This window comes from Mauremys reevesii, linkage group 11 (genome assembly GCF_016161935.1).
Source record: "Mauremys reevesii isolate NIE-2019 linkage group 11, ASM1616193v1, whole genome shotgun sequence".
In the NCBI taxonomy this organism is placed as follows: domain Eukaryota; kingdom Metazoa; phylum Chordata; order Testudines; family Geoemydidae; genus Mauremys; species Mauremys reevesii.
The window spans coordinates 2602516-2628923 of NC_052633.1; the positions used below are offsets into that span (position 1 = coordinate 2602516).

The 26408-nt window shown below is 44.9% G+C and overlaps 1 long non-coding RNA gene across 1 annotated transcript in view; it reads right to left on the minus strand.

The window, feature by feature from the left end:
• Positions 1-698: 698 nt before the first annotated feature.
• Positions 699-26408, minus strand: part of LOC120375132 — a 44561-nt gene continuing 18851 nt past the window's right edge. Inside the window, exons 2-3 of the long non-coding RNA XR_005586451.1 lie at positions 3771-3912; positions 699-791 (exon numbers count right to left, since the gene is read on the minus strand). This is a non-coding gene — a long non-coding RNA (uncharacterized LOC120375132). The remainder of the gene's footprint in view (positions 792-3770; positions 3913-26408) is intronic.

Below are 26408 nucleotides of genomic sequence, written 5' to 3' on the forward strand. Positions count from 1 at the left end.
GAGTCCAGGTGTACCAGCCCAAGTCATCTTTCCCTATTCCTAGGTAACTACAGTTTAGATCTTGAGCGGTGAATCTCCTCAAGTTATAGGATTGGTCTACACTGCAGCTGGCAGCGTGCCTCCAAGCCTAGCTAAACAGGCAGGTTAGCCCTGTTTGAGCAAGCACATTAAGAAGTTGTTGACATGGAGTACAGACCCAGGGGGTTGGGTGGGTTTGTACGCTGTCTGGGCTAGCCTGTGCCTTCATCCCTGCGGCAACATCCCTGGCACTATTTTAAGCACGCTAGCTCGAGCGGAGCCGGTGTGTGTCTGTCTGGATCCTGACAGACATGCTCCCAGGTACAGCTTAGAGACGCTGGATGCATGATTTCCGGCAATGAGCTTTATTTCTCAACACCACATCTTAAGTTTGGGCCAAGATTCCTGCTCCTATTCAGGATCAAATCCATAGCCATTTTGGCCATAAGCCTCCACTTTCTATCTTAAGTCAACCAAGCTCTGAAGAGCCTCAGAGAAAAAGCTTGGTTTGCTGTCGAAAAGCAGAGCAAAAACTCACACAAAAGCTCTGAAGGTTTTGAAAGCTACTTCACTGATGAGTTAGCGCAAGTTGAATTCATACAAACCTGCTTGAAGACTTAATCAAGTGGAGATTTACCGCAGCCAGGGACAACTTGCATCCTGCCCACTTTACAGGAGGTCTTGGAAGTTCAGAGTGACTGTTTCAGACAACAGGGAGCAGGTTCAGGAGTCCCAGGACCCTCACTGACTTCCTTGCCGACAGCTGCCTCTCCCTGTTAATGAGGCAATGTCATTATACCCAGCAAGGAAAGCTGTGTGCTGCTTTGTGCAACATAGGCACTTTCTAGTCAGAGACATTGTTCACTTTTAACCAAGAGAAATCATGATCAAGAGATTTTTTGGAGAATAAGCACTAGCAAAGGGCCTCACTCAGCAACTGTTTATTCCCGTTCCTTCCCTGCTGCAGGGAACAGGTTAGCACATTAATAAATGCACATGTAGGCATTTTAATAGTCTTACTTGGCTAATAAATCCAGGTCAGCTCCTTTAAAGACAGTGGACACTGAACCCAGTTGACATTTACACCTGAAGGTTCAGCATAGTTCTAAAGACACCACTGGCATAATAGTGCAGCATTGTTACAGATTCATGTACGAGCAGTTTGTTTAAAGCAGTGGTTCTCAACCAGGGGTACATGTACAGGGCCGCCTCAGGGTTTTTGCCACCTCAAGCGGCGGAAAAAAAAAAGCCGCGATCGCAATCGGCGGCGGCTCCACCGCGCCGCTTTCTTCTTCGGCGGCAATTCAGCAGCAGGTCCTTCCCTCCGAGAGGGACCGAGGGACCCGCCGCTGAACAGCCCGATGTGCCGCCCCTTCTCCTTGGCCACCCCAAGCACCTGCTTGCTGAGCTGGTGCCTGGAGCCGGCCCTGTACGGGTACCCTGGGGGGTATGCAGAGATCTCCAGGGGTACCTCAACTCATCTAGATATTTGCCTAGTTTAACAGGCTACATAAAAGCACAAGTGAAGCCAGTACAAACTAAAAGTTCATAGAATATCAGGGTTGGAAGGGACCTCAGGAGGTCATCTAGTCCAACCCCCTGCTCAAAGCAGGACCAATTCCCAACTAAATCATCCCAGCCAGGGCTTTGTCAAGTCTCACCTTAAAAACCTCTAAGGAAGGAGATTCCACCACCTCCCTAGGGAACCCATTCCAGTGCTTCACCACCCTCCTAGTGAAAAAATTGTTCCTAATATCTAACCTAAACCTCCCCCACTGGATAAGTGGATAAGGAAAAGTTATTTACTTATTTCCATAATACAAGAACTAGGGGTCACCAAATGAAATTAATAGGCAGCAGGTTTAAAACAAATAAAAGGAAGTTCTTCTTCAGGCAGCGCACAGTCAACTTGTGGAACTCCTTACCTGAGGAGGTTGTGAAGGCTAGGACTATAACAATGTTTAAAAGGGAACTGGATAAATTCATGGTGGCTAAGTCCATAAATGGCTATTAGCCAGGATGGGTAAGAATGGTGTCCCTAGCCTCTGTTCGTCAGAGGATGGAGATGGATGGCAGGAGAGAGATCACTTGATCATTGCCTGTTAGGTTCACTCCCTCTGGGGCACCTGGCATTGGCCACTGTCGGTAGACAGATACTGGGCTAGATGGACCTTTGGTCTGACCCAGTATGGCCATTCTTATGTTCTTATGTTCACTGCAACTTGAGACCCTTACTCCTTGTTCTGTCATCTGCTACCACTGAGAACAGTCTAGATCCATCCTCTTTGCAACCCCCTTTCAGGTAGTTGATTGAAAGCAGCTATCAAATCCCCCCTCACTCTTCTCTTCTGCAGACTAAATAAGCCCAGTTCCCTCAGCCTCTCCTCATACATCATGTGCTCCAGCCCCCTAATCATTTTTGTTGCCCTCCACTGGACTCTTTCCAATTGTTCCACATCTTTCTTGTAATGTGGGACCCAAAACTGGTCACAGTACTGCAGATGAGGCCTCACCAATGTCGAATAGAGGGGAATGATCATGTCCCTCGATCTGCTGGCAATGCTCCTACTTATACAGCCCAATATGCCATTAGCCTTCTTGGCAACAAGGGCACACTGTTGACTCATATCCAGCTTCTCATCCACTGTAACCCCTAGGTCCTTTTCTGCAGAACTGCTGCCTAGCCACTCGGTCCCTAGTCTGTGAGCAATTTCATACACAATGACTTGTTTATACTGCTCTATATACTGTACACTAAAAAAAGTATACTATTTGTATTCCACTTGATTTTATTATATGGTAAAAATGAGAAAGTACGCAATTTTTCCGTAATAGTGTGCTGTGTCACTTATTTTTATGTCTTATTTTATAAGCAAGTAGTTTAAGTGAAGTGAAACTTGGGGCATGCAAGACAAATCAGACTCCTGAAGGGAGAACAGTAATCTGGAAATGTTGAGAGCCAAGTGTTTATGCAAAGGCAGGGGCATGTATATTTGTTGCAAGATTGTTCCATTCAGAGAAGCATAAAGCCGGTATTTGTGCCTTATCAAAGGTGATTCCAGTATTAGTGCAAAGCTGTAATTCTGATGCCTGTGTTTGTTCTAGTCTCTCCAAAGAATTCTTAACCCTAAGTAAGGTACATACAATGCATAACAGAGGATATAGTTGTCTGATTCTGCTGTTACACCTGTGCAAGACAGAAACCCTCCAAAATCAATGTTAAGCTGGTTTAGGGTGACCAGATGTCCCGATTTTATAGGGACAGTCCCAATATTTGGGTCTTTTTCTTATATAGGCTCCTATTACCCTCCACCCCTGTCCTGATTTTTCACACTTGCTGTCCGGTCTCCCTAAGCTGGTTTTACCCCTACCTAGGGGAGAACAGAACCACAGCCATGCCTAAAGTTTGGAAGTCTTGCATTCGAAGTAATGGATGTATTTCCAGTCAGACTGGAGTCTGGGAGGCAGCTTACCCAGATCTTATACTGATTTTACAGTGATGCCACTGACAAGAATCTCTGGGCCTAATTCACCCCTGGCGTAGCTCCATTTAATGTGACAGTTACATCAGGTGCAGTTGGAACTTTGGCTGGGATTCCAACAGCAAGTGCTGGACACTATATCCCAGCAGAATACACCGGAAATAAGGCATCTTTTCAAGCCATTTCCCTTTCTTCTGCTGTGCAATAGAGAATTGGCATCCCCAAACTGACACAAAGAGGCAATGGTAACGTCAGGCAAACCAAACAAACCGTGGCACTGTCTTGCTGAAGATCATCTGAGACTGAGAAAGCTCGGGATACTGGGCTGCCTCAAGCGTGAGTCGTCACAGCTGCAGTTCTCACTTGTTTTGGGAGCGCTGTCAACACGCAGCATTGTTAAGTCAGCTTGCACCTGTGAAAGTAGAATGAATTATATTGTAAAAATAAGAATGGATTAAAGAAATGCTGTATGTTCCTTTAAGCAGAAATAAATTGTCAGGAAGAGAAACATTAAGGTACGAAACAATGGGTCCACTTAAGCTAATGGTGGGACATTAACAGGAGAGCGGTAATAGTTAGTAAGGAAATAAGATATGCATGTCTAGCCCAGGTAAACATCAGATTCTGCTTCCTTTTGTTATCTTGTTAAGTTTGCGCCCTTTTATCTGTATAAATAAAATAGTTTGTGTCTTGCATGGTACTCACAGTATCTGGGTGTATTAGCAGAGCGCTTTGCTAATAAAACAGAGCGGTCTGACAAATTGTGAGTCCTGAGTCTGACTTTGACACACCTCAATGAAGAGCTGTGCATTTCTTCAAAAAGAACAGGAGTACTTCTGGCACCTTAGCGACTAAAATTTATTTGAGCATAAGCTTTTGTGGGCTACAGCCCACTTCTTCGGATGCATAGAATGGAACATATATTGAGGATACACACACACACACACACACACACACAGCATGAAAAGGTGGGAGTTGTCTTACCAACTCTGAGAGGCCAATTAAGTAAGAGGAAAAAAAATATGATGAGGTTCAACAAGGACAAGTGCAGAGTCCTGCATTTAGGACGGAAGAATCCCATGCACTGCTATAGACTAGGGACCAAATGGCTGGGCAGCAGTTCTGCAGAAAAGGACCTAGGGGTTATGGTGGACGAAAAGCTGAATATGAGTCAACAGTGTGCCCTTGTTGCCAAGAAGGCTAATGGCATTTTGGGTTGTATAAGTAGGGGCATTTCCAGCAGATCGAGGGATGTGATCATTCCCCTCTATTCAGCACTGGTGAGGCCTCATTTGAAGTACTGTGTCCAGTTTTGGGCCCCACACTACAAGAAGGATGTGGATAAATTGGAGAGAGTCCAGCGGAGGGCAACAAAAATGATTAGGGGGCTGGAGCACATGACTTATGAGGAGAGGCTGAGGGAACTGAGATTGTTTAGCCTGCAGAAGAGAAGAATGAGGGGGGATTTGATAGCTGCTTTCAACTACCTGAAAGGGGGTTCCAAACAGGATGGATCTAGACTGTTCTCAGTGGTAGAAGATGACAGAACAAGGAGTAATGGTCTCAAGTTGCAGAGGGGGAGGTTTAGGTTGGACATTAGGAAAAACGTTTTCACTAGTAGGGTGGTGAAGCACTGGAATGGGTTACCTAGGGAGGTGGTGGAATCTCCTTCCTTAGAGGTTTTTAAGGTCAGGCTTGACAAAGCCCTGGCTGGGATGATTTAGTTGGGTTTGGTCCTGCTTTGAGCCGGGGGTTGGACTAGATGACCTCCTGAGGTCCCTTCCAACCCTGAGATTCTATGATTCTATGATAGATATATAGATTTCCTCAATATATGTTCCACTCTATGCATCCAAAGAAGTGGGCTGTAGCCCATGAAAGCTTATGCTCAAATAAATTTGTTAGTCTCTAAGGTGCCACAAGTACTCCTGTTCTTTTTGCGGATACAGACTAACACGGCTGCTACTCTGAAACCTGTGCATTTCTTAGTACTGCTGCTAATTATAAAAGTAACCTCACTCAGAATAAACTTTTGCTTCCAAGTGATGGCTCTTTACCCTTTAAAGTTGCCTTAGTGATCTATCTTCTGCAGTCGCCACCAGCCTTCTCTCCTTTGACTAGGAAAAGACCTTCCTGAAGCTTCAGGCTTCATTGTAGACAGTTGAGTTTTAGATGCTTAAGTTCAAAAAAAAAAAAAAAAAAAAGTTCAAATCCTCACTCACCAATTCAGCATAACCCTCAGCCAGAATGGGAAAGAGCCTCTACAAAGTAGTTTAAGCTTAGTTCTCAGCTGGTTCACAGGAGAGCCAGCCTTCATGTGGAGGATCAGAGGGTTTGAGACTAGGGTTAGCCTCTGAGAGTTTCCAGATAACATCCCTGTCTGTAATGCACTCTTTGAGACCTAGTTTACTGGCACTCACTTCTTTGGCAAAGGGGGAGAAAAAAAAAACACTGCTTGAGAAAGTACTGCCACTGAGTCAGATTATAGCCCTGGAGAACTGTGTAGGCTGACACAGGTCACATTAAGTTACATGTTTTGCAAGTACTCCAGCAGTAACTCTTTCCTTACAGAGGAAATTTGCACATAAGGTAGAATATAGTTACCCATGTAGAAGCAGGGTAAATTTACAGCAGACTCATTTATAAAGTAAATGTATGCTCGTTTGGGTGCAATGCAAGATTAAGGACTCATTAGCCAGTTGCTGCTGGAAAATGGAGCATGGAGGCCAAGTGTCTTGAGAATGAGGGAGAAGTGCCTGGTTCTGTTTACGTTACTGGTATGTTGTTTCTGCAGGACTACCTTATAGGAAGCTATGAGGTTAGGACATTACAAGCAATCAGAATAATTTCTGATGGTGGCACCAACGAAACCCAGTCACTCTGAAGCGGCTTTTGGTTTCTACCCATCTGTCCCAACTCCTTCATCTGACAAGCTTGGATAAAAGCTTCTGGGCAGTTAGACATTTAATGCCTTCTATAGAGAGTTCAGAAAAGTTCCCATTCTGGTTCCCTGCTCTTCCAGCAAACCCAGTTAATGACCAGATTTTATATTCCCCTATTTCCAAGGTAAGTTTGGTGCTGTCTCTCCCCACTCCCAACCCATTTTCTTGCTTTTGCCCATCTCCTGTTAAACATGACTCAGACAGTGCTGAACTGGAAGCTACTATTAGACCTTCTTCCGCAGCAACTTACACTGGAGCTGCCCCTCCCCGGGGCGGGGAGCAAACATTCGTATTGCAGTGGTTACACTTTAGGAAACAGATGAAGCAAGAGAGCAGATGGAAATGTGCATGGAGACCTCCGTACAGGAGAGAATTTCCCTTTTCACCATCCAATCTACATATGGGGTACACAAAAAAATGTAAAGTAAGTCTGATACCCTCGTGGGATTTCTGGTGACCCTTGAGAGTGTTTCATAATATCAGAAACCCCATGATGGAATTATATAACCTTGTAGTCACCTACCACTTAGTTCATTGTATTGTATAAACCCTGGTGCCAGTTACTTGGAAATTGCTACAGAACCCGCCAGCGGATCTAAAAAGGATGTGAAGTAGTTACCCGTTTCGCCACATGGTGCTTGGTCCATTTACGATGGTTATTGCATAAATGAAGAGCGCTTGCCATTTGTGCCCTCGCTAACTCAAAGCCCTGCTGGTGCTTGTGCACAGGAAAACAATTGTCAGCAGAACATGGCAGCTTATTGGCTGGACAGATCTCAGAGGCAGTTCTGAGCCCTCCACTCCCATTGTAAAAAAGGAAACAATACAATGGTCTGCTGTTCCCTGACTCATGATCCCCTGCCGGCCTCTTAACAGAGATTCAGTAAGGCAACATTTCATACAAATACATATAAACACCATAAGGAGGAGCTTTATTCTAACCCACCATCTTCAGATTCAGAACTCTTGGGAAGACGTTTATGCTTGGTCTAAGTCTAGAAAAGAGGTTCTCGTCAGAAGAAAATCTTTAAGAATTAAGATTCTAAGAACTCCCATACTGGGTCAGACCAATGGTCCCACTAGCCTAGTATCCTTCTAAGATAGTCTCTGTGACGGGCTGGATCACAGAACCTCCCCTTGGGAGCTGCCACCGACGTGCCAAGACCATTTCTGCCCCTGCTTTCCTGCCCTGGCAGCCTAGGACTTCAGTGCCCTGGTTTGAGCCAGACTCGCTAGCCTGCTGCAAACGCAGACCCAGGTCTGAACCACATCCCCTAACAGCTGTCGGCTTAACTGAAAGCAGCTTACAGAGGTGTCCCTGTCTTTAACACTCAGATGCCCAACTCCCAATGGGATCTAAACTCAAATGAATCCGTTTTACCCTGGATAAAGCTTATAGGGGGTAAACTCATAAATTGTTCGCTCTCTATAACACTGATAGAGAGAGATGCACAGCTGTTTGCCCACCCAGGTATTATTACATACTCTGAGTTAATTAATAAGTAAAAAGTGATTTTATTAAATACTGAAAGTAGGATTTAAGTGGTTCCAAGTAGTGACAGACAGAACAAAGTAAGTCACCAAGCAAAATACAATAAAACACGCAAATCTGTGTCTAATCAAACTGAATACAGATAATCTCATCCTTAGAGATGCTTCAGTAAGTTTCTTTCCCTCAGACTGGACACCTTCCAGGTCTGGGCACAATTCTTTCCCCCATTACAGCTCTTGTTCCAGTTCAGGTGGTAGCTAGGGGGATTCTTCATGATGGCTGCTCCCTTTGTTCTGTTCCACCCATTTATATATCTATTGCATAAGGCGAGAATCCTTTGTCCCTCTGGGTTCCCACCCCCCACTTCTCAGTGGAAAAGCTTTAGGTTAAAGTAGATTCCAGTTCAGGTGACATGATCACATGTCCCTGTAAGACCCCAAGCCTTCATTCCTCCCAGCCTGACTCACAGGAAGGCTTGCCTGCAGACAGAGCCATCCACAGTCAATTGCCCTGGTTAATGGGAGCCATCAAGATTCCAAACAACCACTAATGGCCCACACTTTGCATAATTACAATAGGCCCTCTCTCATATTTCTAGTTTCAAATACAAGAGTGATACATTTATACACATAGGATGACCACACTCAGTAAATTATAAGCTTTGTAAATGATATCTTACAAGAGACCTTTGCATAAAGCATATTCCAGTTACATTATATTCACTCATTAGCATATTTTTATAAAATCATATAGAGTGCAATGTCACAGTCTCAATTCCAGTAAGTTAGACTTCAGCCTCAGACTTGGGGAAATTAACAAGTTTGAGTGTTACTGAGGGTCCGATAGAAATGTGCCAAGCATTTGAGACTTAATCTGCAAGGTGAGGAGCACCTTTGATTTGATTCCTCTCCGGGGGTGAAAGTAACTTAAAGGATTTACCGATATGCCGGAGTCCTGAGCAGGGCCTCAACTGGAAGGGGCATGGCCTCAATTGGAAGAGGCGGGGCCTTAAAATCCCCTGGCCCTTTAAATCATCACTGGAGCCCCACCACACTACCCCAGGGCTCCGGCAGCAGGGCTCAGTCAATGATTTAAAGGGCCCAGGGCTCTGGTTGTCACTACTGCCCCAAGCCCTTTAAATCTCCTGGGGCCCCCGGCCACCGCCACTAACCTGGGGCTCCGGCAGCGGGCTCTGGTGGCAATTTAAAGGGCCTGGGCTCCGGCCACTGCTGGGAGCCCCAGGCCCTTTAAAATCGCTGGCCTGGGGAAGCCAGTCCGTTACAGGCTTACTTTCACTTCTGTTCCTCTCCCATCTTTTCCACTTTTCTCCAAGTTGCCCACTACACTTACAGTTCTTGTTAAACTTTACACATCAACTTCACTTTACACATCAACTCTAGTGTCTTGGCCTGCTATATTTTTCTTTAGCAAGGTTTCTCCAACCCCATCCAACACTGGGAGAGGAAAAGAGGAAACTATTTTAGTTTGTGTAATGAATAGTAAGTTTTTAATGCACTATCTGGGCCCTATTCTCATTTTAATCTAGATCAGGGATCAGCAACCTTTCAGAAGTGGTGTGCTGAGTCTTCATTTATTCACTTTAATTTAAGGTTTCGTGTGCCGGTAATACATTTTAATATTTTTAGAAGGTCTCTTTCTATAAGTCTATAATATAGAACTAAACTATTGTTGTATGTAAAGTAAATAAGCTTTTTAAAATATTTAAGAAACTTAATTTAAAATTAAATTAAAATGCAGAGCTCCCTGGACCAGTGGCCAGGACCCAGGCAGTGTGAGTGCCACTGAAAATCAGCTCGCGTGCCGCCTTCAGCACCTGTGCCATAGGTTGCCTACCCTTGATCTAGATACTCGATTGAAAGAAATGCATTGGAGACAGGAGAACTAAACTGGTTCACTGAGCAGAAATCCCATGCAGCATACAGGAACTTGACTACTGATTTTATGTAGAAAGTTCTTAGATACAATAATCTGCAGCAGTGAAAAACCTTAATGTGTAGAGACAAATAGTACATTTATGTGCACATACAGTAAATGGCTGACATCTGTGAAGGGCTTTAGACATGAGAACTTTCTGACTTAACCAGCCATAAGTGTACAGGGGGCTCTTCCCTAACTGAGTAAACCAGATGACCCAGTGGTTCCTGTACAACTAAGTTATTCAGATGGATCCCTAATTCACTACTAACATGAAACATTGTTCTGAATAAGCACATTCATTTATAAGACATTAATTCAAACCTGTTGTACAGCAGTTCAGGTAATTCAGAATTGCACTCAGTCCTACTGCACTTGTTTCTACAGAATCCCCATCCATTGAAGTCCACCAGTGGGAATAACGGTTAAACCTAGTAGCATACGTGAGGCTATCGGTGGCCACTGGGATGTGTTAGCAGCCCTGCTGCCCAAACCAAATGTGAACAGTTTAACATAACATGGTTGCAAAAATACCACACAGCTTCTGGTGCTCTTTAAATTCATGCTCCCATTGTTGCTACCGTCAATAGAGCTACACCAGTATTACCAGTGGGCTGAGGGTAGGTTTCAGAACAAGGCTCTTGCAGAAAAGGCTATAGGAGGTGAAGGCACTTTCTCTCAGCAATTCAGAGGCAGACCCAGAACCACCAAGAACCCTGACTTTCCTTTCTTGCTCCAACTACTGGAACTTGAAGCTCTCTCACGAATCCTTACTTTTAAGCAGTCTCCAGCTTTAGGTGCTATTCTTATGTTGCTATAAAAGCTAGGAGCAATCATCTTTTTCATGTTTGTTCACTCATTTGTGAAGCTTCATGTGTAAAACAAGATGCATGAAGCTGTCAACTGTCTCCTCAGCACTGAGCTGAAGTCACCTCGCTACAGCCCATAAATCTTGCAACTAAAGAGTCTGCAAAGCCACAGGCATTTTTCCAAACTCTGACTTCCAACAGAATCCTGGGATCAGAGTCCTTTCATTCTTTTTTGAACTCTGAAGGATGGTGACTTTTGAACCTAAAAGGTACAAAACTGTCACTGCAGAGTAAATTGTAGCCAAGCTACAGTGGCTGAATGACTCAAAATGCTGCCTCGGAGAGATTAAAGATAACCTCAGTTTCCTGAAGCATTTCCCGAAATACCATTTAGCATATTTAGCAAGAAAAAAAAATCACATCACCGAAGGGACCCTAAGCTTCAGCTGATGACACTCAATGACAGTAAACGAGTGGTGTAAGAGTTTCTGAAGCAGGAGTTCAATTTCAACTAATAGCTTTCACCACAGCAGACAGGCTGTTATGAATTGGATTTGAAAGTGCAGCTGCAGTTTCTATTATGTCTCTACTCTACAGTATCTAATACAGATAGGCAGAGCACTTAGTGATAGCCATGTTCCGACAACGAGTTTAATTGAATCAATGTTCTTAACTCCATATGTGGGAAGAGCAAACATTACATTAGACTATAGTACAGGAGTTCAGGGATGTTTGTAACTGACAAGTCCAATAAACTGCTAAAAGGATCTCATAGAATAGAATGTCAGGGTTGGAAGGGACCTCAGGAGGTATCTAGTCCAACCCCTGGCTCAAAGCAGGACCAATCCCCAGACTGATTTTTGCCCCAGATCCCTAAGTGGTCCCCTCAAGGATTGAACTCACAATCCTGGGTTTAGCAAGCTAATGCTCAAAGCCACTGAGCTACCCCTCCCACCCATGAGCTGTTGGCCTCAGCACAGGATTGTATAAGCTTCACGGCCCTGGGTCTAGCACCATGTCTTACTGTTGGTGAAGCACTGTCAAAGCTGACCTATTAGGTAGTTGACAATGCCATTGGCGAGCACTATTAGACATCTGGGGTACATTTTTCAAGAGGCTCTCAGTAATTCTGGAGCCTAAGTCCTGCTTTCAACAATGGACATGGACGCTTATGAGCCTAAGTGGCTTACTCACTTTTGAAAACTAGAAAGGAGTCACTGGGAGAAGTTTGTATCTGGATCCAATTTCAGAGGAGTTTGGGCCAGACCTACATCTGCTCATGAGACCCACTTGAGGTCCAGCAGTACTAGCTCTTGATGGCAGCAGGGCCGGCTCCAGCTTTTCTGTCGCCCCAAGCAGCAAAAAAAAAAAAAAAGCCAATCAGTGGCAGCTCAATTGCGCCGTTTGATTCTTCAGTGGCAATTCAGCAGCGGGTTCTTCACTCCCTCTCTTCCTCCTCAGCGGCACTTTGGCGGCAGCTCACAGAGGAAGAGAGGGACTGAGGGACTCGCCGCGGAATTCCTGCTGAAGACCAGGAGGTGCCGCCCCGATACCGGACAGTGTGCCGCCCCTTTGTATTGGCCGCCCCAAGCACCTGCTTCCTTAGCTGGTGCCTGGAGCCGGCCCTGGCTGGATGGACAATTTACCAAAACAGACAGTTAAGTATTACTGAAACTGACTAACAGTATTAAGAGAGAAAGTGCTAGTACACATGACAATAGAGATTGCCTGCTTATTGCAACTGCAGCAGAGAGTTTAGGGGAAGGTAATAGCTTTCTTGAAAACCAGGCATATTTGGGTTCCTCAAATATTTGGCTGCTGGTTTCATCCTAGATCTTAAGCCAACAGTTCACCACAGTCTATTACAGAGAAAATCCACCACCAATTAATCTAGAAGGCTTCTTGAAAAGTGATTTTTTTCCCCATGCCCACAAGAAAGTGTGCTTATTTTTGGCGTTACTATTATAGCATAATGAGCACAGCTTGGCTGAGCCTAGTATAAAACATACATATGCTCAGATGACAGAGTTCCTGGAGGTGTCTTCCCACATCCATTTGTTCAGATTCCCAGCTGATTCTTCCCAACAACCCTTCTCACTTATCTGGTTCAGTGAATTGATTCTCAGTCGTCTACTACTTTATACACAAGGGGGTGCCTTGAATTTAGACACTGTTTTGGCCAAACACATTGGGAGCACTCAAGTCGTCTACTGATGAGCAGGGTTTGCTGTACCTTTTTTGTCCTGCTCTCCCATCTCCCAATGGCTCTTGCTCTACAATCCCAGAGGGTATCTTTGAGTAAGAAGTTACCCAAATGGGCCTAAAGCATTGTGGAGACTGAAGGAAGGGGGGAAAACTGAGTATTTTCAAGTCACACACTGAGCTGTTGCCTAGCAGCAGTCTTCTGCTATTTGCTGTGCTAAGGCGATCAAAAAGGACACAAACTCTAAACTGGTAAACCCAACCGCAGTTTTATTAAATTACACCAAAACCATGTTTTAAGCATGGAGTTGCGTTTTTAAACATGTGGGGGGGTTACAGTTAGAGGACTTTGAAAGTATCCTAACATTGTCGGTCCTCCAGCATCTGGAACATTTATAATGTGGTCTGAAGCTCGAGGTTGGCAATGAGGTAAAGGTTAAGGAAAACGCACTGTATAACTATTACTGCAGCTTCAGCCACATGGTCTCACGTGCTCAAGTTAGGATGATGGGCTTTCTGCCTTGACTACTAATATTCCATAGCCATAAAACCAGCCTATCAGTTGCATTGACTTGAAGTGTGTCAAACAGAGTTGAAAGTGAGGCACCAAATTCCTCATCTCCATCTCACGCTATATGACACTGCACATTTTCACTACAATCCCGAGGTGCTAAGACCTTTGCAGCACAGCCCTTTTCAGTACACGCAATAGTGCTTAGAGGGAGGGCAGTGACTGGAGCGGCTGTACTAAAAGGTAACAAGCCACCCAAGTGCCGCTCTTCAAGTTCACACTTCAATCCTTGCTCTTAATTTTTGTAGGGAGATGGAAACAACTGCACTGTCAGAGCGTGCTGAGATTTCCGATCACAATAAAAGCCAAAGTTCAAATGATTTACTCATTCCCAGTATCAGAATTTTTCCCTATATCAAGTCTTTAATCTTTACTTGCAAGTCCAATTTCTATCAATGTGTTTCGCCTGTGCTGAGTTCTCAGGTCTATTTTAATTTGAGCTCTCTTAACAAGTTATGAATATCAGCTAGTTTGTCATTTTGACAACTGAGCTGCGTTAAGTTTTATTATAGTATCTGCAGTTCTACAAGTGTACACTAGGGAATACATTGCGATGGCCTGTAAAAAAGATTCACTCTTCCATCTTCTAGCTGATTTCTCAAGTCCTCACTAACAAGCACTTACTTTGAATAATTTGGAGCATAATGGTGTTGCATTCAAACACTTACTTCTGTACAAAAACTTAAATAGCCTTATTTTACAAGATGATTTATATCAAGTAATACCAGGCTGGCTGTTTCAGTATGTAGAACCAGAATTTATGAGCATTGATACAAGAGACAGCAGCTAGAACTGCCAAAGTACAAGATTTACTTTGAAATGCTTCAGTTCTCCTAAAAAGGAGTAGCTCTCCAGCCATAAGGATTTGGACAGGCTGCTACAGAGGGTGGGGTTTGATAGTGGTTAGATCTATATGGAGCGGGAACTTGTGTTACATCATTTTGAAGAGGGATCCATTCTGTTCTTGTTCAATAAGTAAAGAAATTTTGTTTTCTGTCATGGATATTTAGGGCCTGCTTCACTGTTAGAAGTAAAACTTTCTCATTTTAAAAGCCAGACTCAATACACCTATCCACAGTGTTGCAAACTCTTGTGATTTTATCACACATCTTCCAAAATTTGGCATTCTGGAACCCTGCAATTGGGAGAATTGTGGATTTCCCTTTAAGTAAAAGTTATTAGCCCTCATGGTTATGAAGAACCTAGAAAGTGTTACCTAAATGCCCCCAACTCTTCAAACCCAGCAGGCAAAAAACCACCCAGACCAGGGGTGGCCAACCTGTGCCACATGCAGCTCTTCAGAAGTTAATATGCGGCTCTTGTATAGGCACCAACTCCGGGGCTGGAGCTACAGGTGCCAACTTTCCAGTGTGCCGGGGGGTGCTCACTGCTCAACCCCTGGCTCTGACCCGGGCCCTGCCCCCACTCCACCCCTTCCCACCCCCTCCCTTGAGCCTGCCATGACCTTGCTCCTCCCTGCTCGCCCCCAGAGCCTCCTGTACACCAGGAAACAGCTGATCAGGAGGTGTGGGGAGGGAGGAGGAGGCGCTGATCGGCAGGGCTGCCGGCACTGGGAGCAGGGGAGGGGGAAACTGATGGGGGGCTGTTGACATATTACTGTGGCTCTTTGGCAATGTACATTGTAAATTCTGGCTCCTTCTCAGCCTGGCCGCCCCTGACCCAGACACTTTCAGGAAAATCATTTTTCAGCCATTTGTGACTTTGAGGGGGCTGATATTTTATCTGACACCCGGGGCTGGCAATACTATACACATTTAGACATGCGATGAAATGAGAGGCTGTCTCCTCACAGTCCATATTAACCAGGTAGGTGTCCCCCTTTAACTCTCACACCTCCTGCTCATCCGAGTCAAGGGTCTGTATTATGCTGCAGTAATTATCCCTTTGTGCATTCCCACACATCAGAAACCCTGCCTGCCTCAACACTCCTGATTATTAAAGCCACAATTTCGCTGGGTGTTTGGTTTCACCCATAGCTTACCTGGTTCAACTTGGTATTGATATACATTTAGTCAAGTTGTTTTAACCAATGTAATAGTGACCACACAGTTTTGCACCAGTTTATCTGTTTAGCTTGTGCTTGTAAGTTACATCCGGTAAGCTTGTCCTGGTAAAGCCAAGTCCACACATCGGTGTGCACAAGTTTAAATCAGCAGAAGCAAAACCGGAGCAACTCGCTGTTAGACAAGCCCCAATTCTCCACCACTAGCAACAGGTGAAGTGGCAGAGTTTTAGCCTTGACCAAGAACCTCAAACCTGAACTGAAGCTTTAAGGTTCTATGTGGTTTGGATCAGGATTTTCCAGTCAGTAATTAAACATTTCATTACTTCAACACAAATCTCCACTCTCTAGGAGGAGAGCTCTCTGAAGCCAGTGCAGTCTCCAGAGGACTATTAAGGGTTCTGCTGCTGAGTACATAGGCCATCCACACCCCAGATGATGTCAGTTTTGGGAAGGAGTGAGCCTAAAGAATTACCCTCAAAGTTGGAGGGCATTGACAAGGCTAGCCAGCTGCGCCCCCAAGATTGGAGAGATGCAGCGGTCTGCCATGGCTGGAGCAGAGAGGTGTTCTACCTTCTTATTATACCAAGGTAAGGGGGAGTCGGTTGTTGGAAAATCATGGGGTATTACCGGGGAGGTTAGCGTAGTTTAGCAGGCAAGATACTAGAGCTTTGATTAAGATCCAAATCCAAGCCTCAATCCTTTGGTGGTTAGTCAGGGCTTCTTCGCTTTTGCAGTAGGTCACTGACCAACTAAGCACAGATTTGCTAGCATTTATTGAAGGCAGTCTGCCAACTCTACAGAAACTTGTATGCCTTTGCACAAGCACATAACAGCTATAAGCAATGGCACCATTATTTTAACAAGTTACTTCATGCATGAGCAGCCTTAATATCAGTTCATGCCCCATGACAGAAATAGTAAGCCATTCTGCTACACTGACAGGCACACACCCTTCACGGAAGAAAGGCTACTGATACAGAAGTCACTGATCAGCTAATTGCTTCCTTCACCCATTTCAATTTGTTCAATTTCATATCGTTTCAATATGAAAGATACAATGGGAACTGAGTTTGCCCTGCAATACAGAATTAGACACTAAGACAGCAAGAAGAAAAATTCCACAGTAACACCAACTAGTGAAAACAAGAAACTCTATAAATAGAAAGATTCCTTTTAAGCTGCTTGTAACTTTAAGCCCAATTTTGAACTAATATCTTTCTATGGAAAGACTCTGCAGGAGAGCTCCCACTACCAGAGCTATAAATAGCATGAATGCATTAACAGAGATCTTTTCATTACCAAAGTTATTTTCCTGTTTTGCAGCATGTCACTGTGGCTCCCAACCCATTCTCATTGCACAGACTACAATTGTGCAGCTTCCAACCCAGGCTATTTGCTGAGAATTCCACAGGAAGAAACCAAGATAGATACAAAGAGCTGAAGCTTATTATTCCCATGCCAAAAACCAGTTTAAAAAAAGGCTAAGAAGCATGATCTGTGGCTTGAGCATTTTCAGAGCTCCTGTAAGCTTTGTTTTCATGACTTGCTCACGTACCAAGTGTTTCATACAAAGAATAGGGTATTTTAGGGACCTATAATTATTTTCAAAGGTGTTCAAGGGAAGCCAAGTTCAAAGCCAAGGAAATTGTCAGGATCAACTACAGTAGATTCTTGTATCTATGTACGTACCAGCTACAGCTCAGGCAATAAATGTGAGCTTCCTAACTCTCCTGAAGTGCTTCGGTGCCTGGGAGAGCCTGCTTGATTTGAGGTATTTTTGTACCCATGTAGTTTCACTGGCACAAGCCTTCAGTGTAGATGAGCTGCACCAGGTTAACGACTTACACTTTTGTCATTGCTGTGACGGGCACCAATATGGCGTCTCCATTAGGGGGTTTGTATGGGTGTAGCTTCACCAATGCAGTCACATCAGTACAAGCCTCCTTACTCTAAGCAAACTCTTTTCCATGCCCACTCAGTTCTCTTCTCTGCTGGACACCTTTGTCATTAGTGTCACCTACCTTTTATCATGTGGACATGTGTCCCCTAGAGACTAAACTTGGCAGACTATTCCTATAATGGAGGCAAAACAAACAGGCACCACCTATCACTACTAGTTTGGGCTGGGTTTGAAGCAGCCTAGAAGCTAAAAACATAGAATTTCAGGGTTGGAGGAGACCTTAGGAGATCATCTAGTCCAACCCCCTGCTCAAAGCAGGACCAATTCCCAATTAAATCATCCAAAATCTATGGACATCAATCCAAACCGCTTCAAGTTCTCGTTTTAGTCCAAATTGTAACCCAGCACCACTTTAAGTCAGCATGGTTATTTAAATTTAATCCTGTATTAACATCTCAGGGGTCAAGAACTGATCCAGGTCCTCTTCAGTGCTAGATGGGAGGTGGGTTACCAAGTTTTATGACATGAGATTGTGGTATGTAAAGTTGAGAACGATCAGTTTACACAAACGGAAGCTCACTCATTTCCTGCATGTCTGATTTATAAACAAACATTTGGCAAGTCACTCCAGAATGTAATCAAAACATCGCTCCACTGGAAGGGCAGCGGTACTTCGATACAGGAATCCATGTGATAAATAGATGTGAACAAGTTCCACTTTCTAAGCACTAACCATTCAAGTGCAGCATTAAACTGGTAGGCACAAACTGATGTTTGCAGTCTTACCTCTTTTGCAACAGTAAGCTCGTTTACAGCCTCTCTCATCCAACCATACAGCAGGACACCTCCTCCTCTCTCCTTGCCACACACACTGAATAAGTCCCTTCCAATCTCCCGAGCACCTCCTTGTAGTTGTCAGACAGCCTCTGCTCAGTCTCAGCCATCTCAACTCAGATATTTCCTTTAGCCTCCTAGCATGGCTGCTTGTCCCAGGAGACAATCAGAAACCAGATATGATAAGTGTTGGGTGGATTTGTCATACTGGGAGGGCAGACAAGTAAATCTTAAAAGGTACCTCCCAGCAACTCAGCTCTGGCCTCCACAGGACAGTGCTTTCTCCCAAACCTAGGAAACTAGCCAATCCCCACTGTATTTAATAATTAGAGGTAATAATTTTGTTCTTGGCTTTTGAAACCTTGGCAGTGAACTTGCCAAAGTGGCCTCTAATTTTGGGATCCTAAAATCCAAAACACTGGACATTGTTTCCAAAGCCTTGAGCATCCAGGAAGCCAGTTAAAATCAGCAAGACCTATTCAGGCTATTTTCAAATGCGGTAAGACTTCAGAAGCTGTACACACAAATTAGAGGCCACCTGGGGAAGCAGAGATTAGCTGCCATGCCCAAGTTTCCCCATGTATAAACAGGAATACTATTTCCTCATGTGCATAAAGCTCTATGTTCTTAAGAAAGTTATCTGAGGAATGGCTAATACTCAGCAACAGCTGAATGGACACAGAGGGATGAAAACTGAAAGCTGAAATACCCCTAGCACATTTAACAATGAATAAGTGACGGAGCACTGCATGTTACCACTAACCTGAGGAGTCCATGCAGGTTTTGCAATGCCGAGGTTCTAAGCACTCATGAAGGAAAGAACTTAAGGGCAGATTTCAACCTGATTCAATCTGCTTCATGCCAGTAAACCTGGTACTTGCTACTGTGGATTGCCCAGCACAAGGAGTATTTCTGTGTGATGTAGGGTCTCCTCACCCAAGATGTCTAACAGGCAAGACATGCATAGCTGGAGCACCTTAATGCCTTGGCAATCCTTGCCGGCCAGAATGGCTCATTGGGGCCATGGCAGCTGTTATTTTACATCAGCCCTGAGGCTACTCAGGTACCCCATGGACCAGGCTGGTCCACAACCAACCCTAAAACAAGCAAGCCAGCCTCAAGCAGTTCAGGACAATGTGGGAACACAAGAACATTACAGTGCTTTTGCTTTTCACATCCATCATCAGTTTGTGGGGGTTGGGATCTTCCAGTATTTAAATAGATTTATGCACCGGAAAGCGATTTACAGTCAAGCAGTACCAGTTCTCTACAGCGGCAACACTGGACAAGCCTTGGTGTTGTGTCTAGCGAGGTGCAGATACAAACTGAAGTAGTTGTGTTTTTCCCCAGGTAGTTCCTAGCGTTGAGTCTAAGAACTACAATTCCCAGGATGCACTGGGCAAAGGGGGCGAGGAGAATGAAGAGAAGGAAGAATGAGAGCTCTATGCAAGAGGGAGGGGAATAAACTTCACCTTTGCTATTGTCAAGCTTCCTGAGTCTTCCTTAAAGCGGTTCAGGTACCAAAAAAACAAAACAAAAAATACCCACACTGGTGATGAGCATGACAGAACCAGAGAGAAACAGAAAATTTAACTTATCCAAGTACCTCATGATTCCTGCTGCTGTGACTTGCCAAGCTCACAGGGAAACTCCACAGGCCTAAGGCCTGCTGCTATGTGTGACTGCAACTTGCTGAGAAGAGAAATTGAAAGCAGCAATGCCTATTTTTTCATAGTGCTCCTTTTTCCCCACCCAGTTCTGAGTACCCCAGCTGCATCACAAACAGCTTTACAAGGCCAGCCAGCCATTTCTGGGACCAGCATTTCTTATCAACCGATTCTTCACCTTTCTTGCTCAATTCACCAGAGGTCTCCAGCTTGCTTCCATACTTGTTACCATGATGCAAGTTCCGCCTCCATCATTGTTCATCCCTACCCCAGGAGATCTTTCACAGCCATAGTAATGATGCAAGTCTTACTTCAGCAGCTATGTGCTTGTTATAGAAACTACTTACACTCCAGACAGTAGAAAGCCTTACTGCTTCAGTTCCTCATCCTGCAGGGAAACAAGTCTTCAAGCATCTCCTTCCAGCTACTGGCTAACCACAAGATACAACTCCATATGATGCTGCCTCCAAGCCATGGCTAATTAGTAGAGGATTAAAACAAATGTTGCTGAAAGCTTCAGCTTCTATTCCCATGCACAGATGCCTCAAGCCCAACCACTATATAACTGCGGTATGTGAGTTCATTGCAACCTGTGAATTTCCTAGTTTCACAGATGAAATGATCAGAGACCAAACTGTCATGAAAATGACCAGTTCTAAGATTTGAGAACGACTCCTCATAATGGAAGGCCCTACCTTGGAGAAAGCCATAGAAGCCACCTGGTGAGTGGAAAGCATTATCCACTGTGCTAAGTCACTTTTTGTGACACCAGATGTCTCTGAGCCTGCAGAGATTAATGCAGTCCAATACGAGACTGCAACCCACAAAGCTCCTAAGTCTACATCCACAATACTTTTACCCTGCTACACACCACTAATGCTACAAATGCAGCAATCCTGGTCACAAGGCAGACTTTCAGGGTGTCCTGCCACAAAATCAGCATGCAAGAAGTTCAACAAAAGGACATAAGAATGGCCCTACTGGGTCAGACCAAAGGTCCATCGAGCCCAGTATCCTGTCCTCTGACAGTGGCCAATGCCAGGTGCCCCAAAGGGAATGAACAGACAGGTTATCATCAAGTCTGGTTTGACTCATGATGCACTAATTATGTGTTAACGAGTAGTTTTGAATTTTTTTGCTAGTGGGCTGAACCCAACCCAAACCAAGAAGTACTGACACCACATGATCAAGCTTCCTTACAAGACAACTCAGGGAGTCGGTAGGTAAGATCCCATGGGAAGCAAGTCTAAGGGGAAAAACAATTGAAGACGGTTGGCAGTTTTTCCAAAGAGACATTATTAAGGGCATAAAGCAAACTATCCCACTGCATAGGAAAGATAGGAAGTATGACAAAAGACCACCCTTGCTTAACCAGGAGGTCTTCAATGATCTAAAAATCATAAAGTCCTACAAAAAGTGGAAACTAAGTCAAGTCACAAAGGATGAATATAAACAAATAACACAAGTATGTAGGGACAAAATTAGAAAGGCCAAGGCACAAAACGAGATCAAACTAGCTAGAGACATAAAGGGTAACAAGAAAACATTCTACAAATACATTAGAAGCAAGAGGAAGACCAAGGACAGGCTAGGCCCATTACTCAATGGGCGGGGGAGTGGGGGGTGAATAACAGAGAATGTGGAAATGGCAGAGGTGCTTCATGACTTTTGGTTTTCACCAAGGTTGGTGGTGATTGGACGTCAAAAGTAGTGAATTCCAGTGAAAATGAGGTAAGATCAGAAGAGACTAAAATAGGGAAAGAACAAATTAAAAAATATTTGGACAAATTCGATGTCTTCAAGTCACTTGATGAAATGCATCCTAGAATACTCAAGGAGCTGACTGAGGAGATATGAGCCATTAGCGGTTATCTTTGAAGTAAATAGGACAAAATTCAATAAGGACAAATGCAAAGTACTCCATTAAGGAAGGAACAATCAGTTGCACACATACAAAATGGGAAATGACTGCCGAGGAAGGAGCACTGCATAAAGGGATCTGGGGGTCATAGTGGACCACAAGCTATATATGAGTCAACAGTATAATGCTGTTCACTTTTTTTTGCAACAGCATTATACTGTTGACTCACTACTCCAGATGAGGCCTAATCAGAACAGAGTAGAGCAGAAGAATTACTTCTCGTGTCTTGCTTACAACACTACTGCTGATTAGGCCTCATCTGGAGTAGTGTGTCCAGTTCTGGGTGCCACATTTCAGGAAGGATGTGGACAAATTGGAGAGAGTCCAGAGAAGAGCAACAAAAATGATTAAAGGTCTAGAAAACATGACCTATGAGGGAAGATTGCAAAAATTGGGTTTGTTTCGTCTGGAATAGAGAAGACTGAGAGGAGACATGATAACAGTTTTCAAGTATGTAAAAGGTTGTTACAAGGAGAAGGAAGAAAAATTGTTTTTCTTAACCTCTGAGAATAGGACAAGAAGCGAAGGGCTAAAATTGCAGCAAGGGAGGTTTAGGTTGGACATTAGGAAAAACTTCCTAACAGTCAGGGTGGTTAAACACTGGAATAAATTGCCTAGGGAGGTTGTGGAGTCTCCATCATTGGAGATTTTTAAGAGCAGGTTAGACAAACATCTGTCCAGGATGGTCTAGATAATACTTAGTCCTGCCTTGAGTGCAGGGGACTGGACTAGATGACCTCTCGAGGTCCTTCCAGTTCTATGATTTACAGCTTGATCAAGACTCAAGATTCAGATGGGCAGCCAGGCTTGGGGTTCACCATCACTGATGATGCACAGCCCAACCCAGCTCCCATTTAAATCAATACAGATTTTATCTCCGGGTTGCAGTAGCCCTAACAACAGTGTTCTGCTCCTCTTCCTGGGGAGAAGAGTGTTACACTACCAGCCCAGGGTGCTATTTGAAACCAGAGGGTTTTATTGAACCTCAATGGACTCCTCCACAGAGTTTGCACAAGCCCCACTGCTGGAGTGTGTGTGCTAGGAGCTCCCAACTCTGGGCCAACCCAACTCTTTGCCCTCCAGAGCTGCACCCTCTGATCTCACTTCCAACACTTAAAGGGACATGATACAGAAACACGTAGCCCAGGCATTCCATGCAGTTCTTGCTCCAAAAGAGTTTACATGTTGTACCAACATACTACTCAGGCAGTGGCAAACCCACTTGCCTGCCAGTAGGCAGGCAGGGAGCATAGTGCAGAATCTCATACTAATGAAAATTTACCACATAACCCTGGGCATAGTTTGGGGAGCAGAGGGCATTGCCCCCCAAACTGCAAGCCTTGGGCAGGTGTGGAATTTGCCCACACAAGTTGGTTTGACTGGACTGACTCCCCGCCCCAATATGGAAGTCAACCTAAGCCTATAGGGCATGGTGGGCTCCTCTGCTTCCCAGGTAGTCCCAGTAGATAATTTAGCCCATTCCCCAATATCATAACTGAACTGTGTTTGTTAACCCCTGAGGAAAGATGGCAAGTCCGACACACGGATGAGAACTCATCTCATTTACATAGAAGGGCTAGTTGGATTTAAAAATAATGTTCATTTATTTTCATGAACTCCCCCTCCTCCTCCTCAACGGTGATCTAAAGCACTTATAGCAGGCAAAGTCTACAGCAAAAAGTCCCCAGGCAGTGCTATCTAGTTCAGCAACACGTATTACTGTCTGATTTCCCTTCCACAGTTTTATCTTGCCGCTTCAACTTGTAGCATGCTACAAGAGCTAAATTGGACACTCAACCAAGTCTGCTTGGGCTATTACTCCTTTTCCCTCTCTTTCAGTCATCCTCAGTTTTGTATAGGCATCTTCCTATTTTTTACCTCTTTCCTCTTAATTTTCTACTCCTCTCAAGCTGCTCTTCCTCTGGATGGGTCATAGTTTAAAGAAATATTGCTGCCAGACTTGGACCTCTCCTACAAGTTTGGAAAGACTCTTTTCCAAAGGTGATCAGTGATTGGCTACCACGAGGGTGATCAGATGTCCTGTTTTTATAGGAACAGTCCCGTTTTGGGGGACTTTTTCTTATATAGGCGCCTATTATCCCCCACCCCCTGTCCTGTTTTTTTACAGTTGTTATCTGGTCACCCTAGCTACCACTATCAGTAACGATTCAGAAATCTGCTAGCAGCAGCAGCAGCAATATAGGACTGCTAGAGACCCAAGTAGTGACTACAGTTCTAAGTTTCTGCCAGTGAGCAGTTGGTAGGTATTCTGACTGTGGGGGGGAAATGGGCATTTTCAGTGTGGCCTACTCCAGTGGGCTTCCTCCTCTGTTTAAAGCCTTGCAGTCAGTCAAGTTGACACCTACATGAAATACTTTCAGTCTAAAAGTCGTGCTAAGAAACCGTGCTCCAAAAAAGTCAGTTGTGTGGCTTTGGTTGACCGTATCCATCCCTGCAAATCCCCAGAGCAATATGCCAGGTAATTCTCACACTGCTATGGCTATAGCAGTTTGGCCTTGTCTACACTAGGATTCTTGATTTACTATTGCCAGCTCAGTCCTGCCACTGCCAGCAGTGAGAGTGGCTGTGGACAAGGTGCTGCCTGCCTTCGGTACCAGGTTCTCTACACCTGCTCTCAGCAGGATGGGGTGTCAGAGTGCTCAAAGAAACAGTAACAGCATGGAGCCTTAATACTGTTTCTGCTCCACCAGTACTGCAGTGGGAGGGAGGTTTAGACAAGCAACCCCTTCCCCCCAAGAAAGCCAAGCTCTAGAATGCTAGTGGTGCATATAGGCCTCACTGAGGAGCAACCACATGTAAGGATCCTAGCAGGGCCCACGTATGTATTCAGCCCCCACTGCAGAGAAGCTGAGCCCAATGCACATGCATGATTCTATTTTAACTTCTGCACAATCTGAGTGGTGTCTCCCGGGAGTACAGCTTGTATTATGGGGGGAGCTTGGAATATTATCACCCCCGTTCTCCAAATGGAAACCTGTTGGAGACCAAGCAGCACTGTACAGGATCTAACCTAGTGTGACTGGAGCTTTTAAAATTCCAAGCATGCACAATAAGCCTTTTCCATCGAGCCTCAGTACACGTATACAGCCCATGACGTGAGCCTCCCAGCCTGGATCAACAGATGGGGGCATGCAGTGCCAAGCTAAAAGTGAAGATGTGCTGGCATGGGCTGGAGCTTGGGGCCTGAAGCTTGTCCCCTCATTAAGCTTCAGAATCTTACCCGAGTGCCAGCCCAAGCCACAGCTTCAAAGCACTGACTACACAGCTCTTTTTAGCACAGTAGCACAAGCCCAAGTTTGTTGACCTGGGCAGCTTGCTGCTATGGGCTGTGTAGATGTACCCTCAAAGTGTAAAGGAGTGAGCGCACCGTGCCAACTTCCCAAGGAAGTCCTGTGCAAGGCTGGACTACCAGCAACTTGTTTGGGTTTGGCTATGGCCTTGAGACCTGTGAGACCAGACAAGTGGTGCGGTGATTATAGTAACTCATCCTAGAGTAACCCACGTGCAGATTTCATCTTGCTGGAGGAGTGTATGTGAACCAAACTTTCCCCCTTGCTTTCTGCTTTGGTTTTGTATACAGCAGATCCAAGTTACAAGAATGTTGCTCAGTGAAGCACAGAAAGTGGGTTTCTTGTGAAGATGAATATGCTGGTTGACAATAAGCATGCGCACACCCCACACTAGCCCTGCAAGGGCAGAGGTCAGCCAGGTGGGCCCACTTAGCTAGTTAGGCTGCAAACAGGGGAGCTTTTGGCTGAAGACAGCTAATTACAGCGAGGCTCACCTGTGCAGGGACAGTGTAAAGCTATGTAAGCTGGCTGAAATGGGGGTGGGTGGAGGATTTCTCCCTGCAGCCACACCCTGAATGGAGGGAGTTAGAGGCTGGCAACCCCAGAGGGGGAAGCCAGATAAGGAGGAAGAAGCCCAGGGAAACAGCACTGAAGGGTAGGACTGCACCTGCTTGTTATAGGGTCCCTGGGCTGGACCCAGGTTTAGAGGTCAGGCCCGTGTTCACCTACCAACCACTGGGAAGTGGCAAGGGCATAAGAGAAGAGATGCCAGCTGGCCAGTCAGCCCGGAAGGCCTTTGATTTCTCTGGAAAGGGAGGACTTTAGTGACCTGGCCGGAGAGCCAAGCCACAAAGAGGACGCTGCAGTTCATGAGGCTGGGAGAGGGGCTGCAGACCAGACAGAGAGACAGATGATGGCATACACACTGCAGACGGGGGCATCGGACGAGCTAACCCCCCAAAGTGACCAGGAGGAAGTGCCATACCAGAGACAAGTGGTGCACCCCATGACACATGCAAACATTCATATTTGATACAGGGGAAGGGGAAATGCTATGTATGTGAGCCTGCTACCTACAACTAGTGTCTCATTTTTGCTCTACAAATCTTTACCATGTCACAAATGTGGCCCCGTTGGCAAAGGCAAAGTACCACCTATGTTACTACATAAGCTTGGAAACCTTAACTTGTATCTTGGTAACCAACCCTTCTACATATATCTCATGACTATTCCTGATTTTTCCTTTCTTCAAGGAAATAGAAACTGTGGTGAAGTGATTTTTGTTGGGTTTGGTCCTG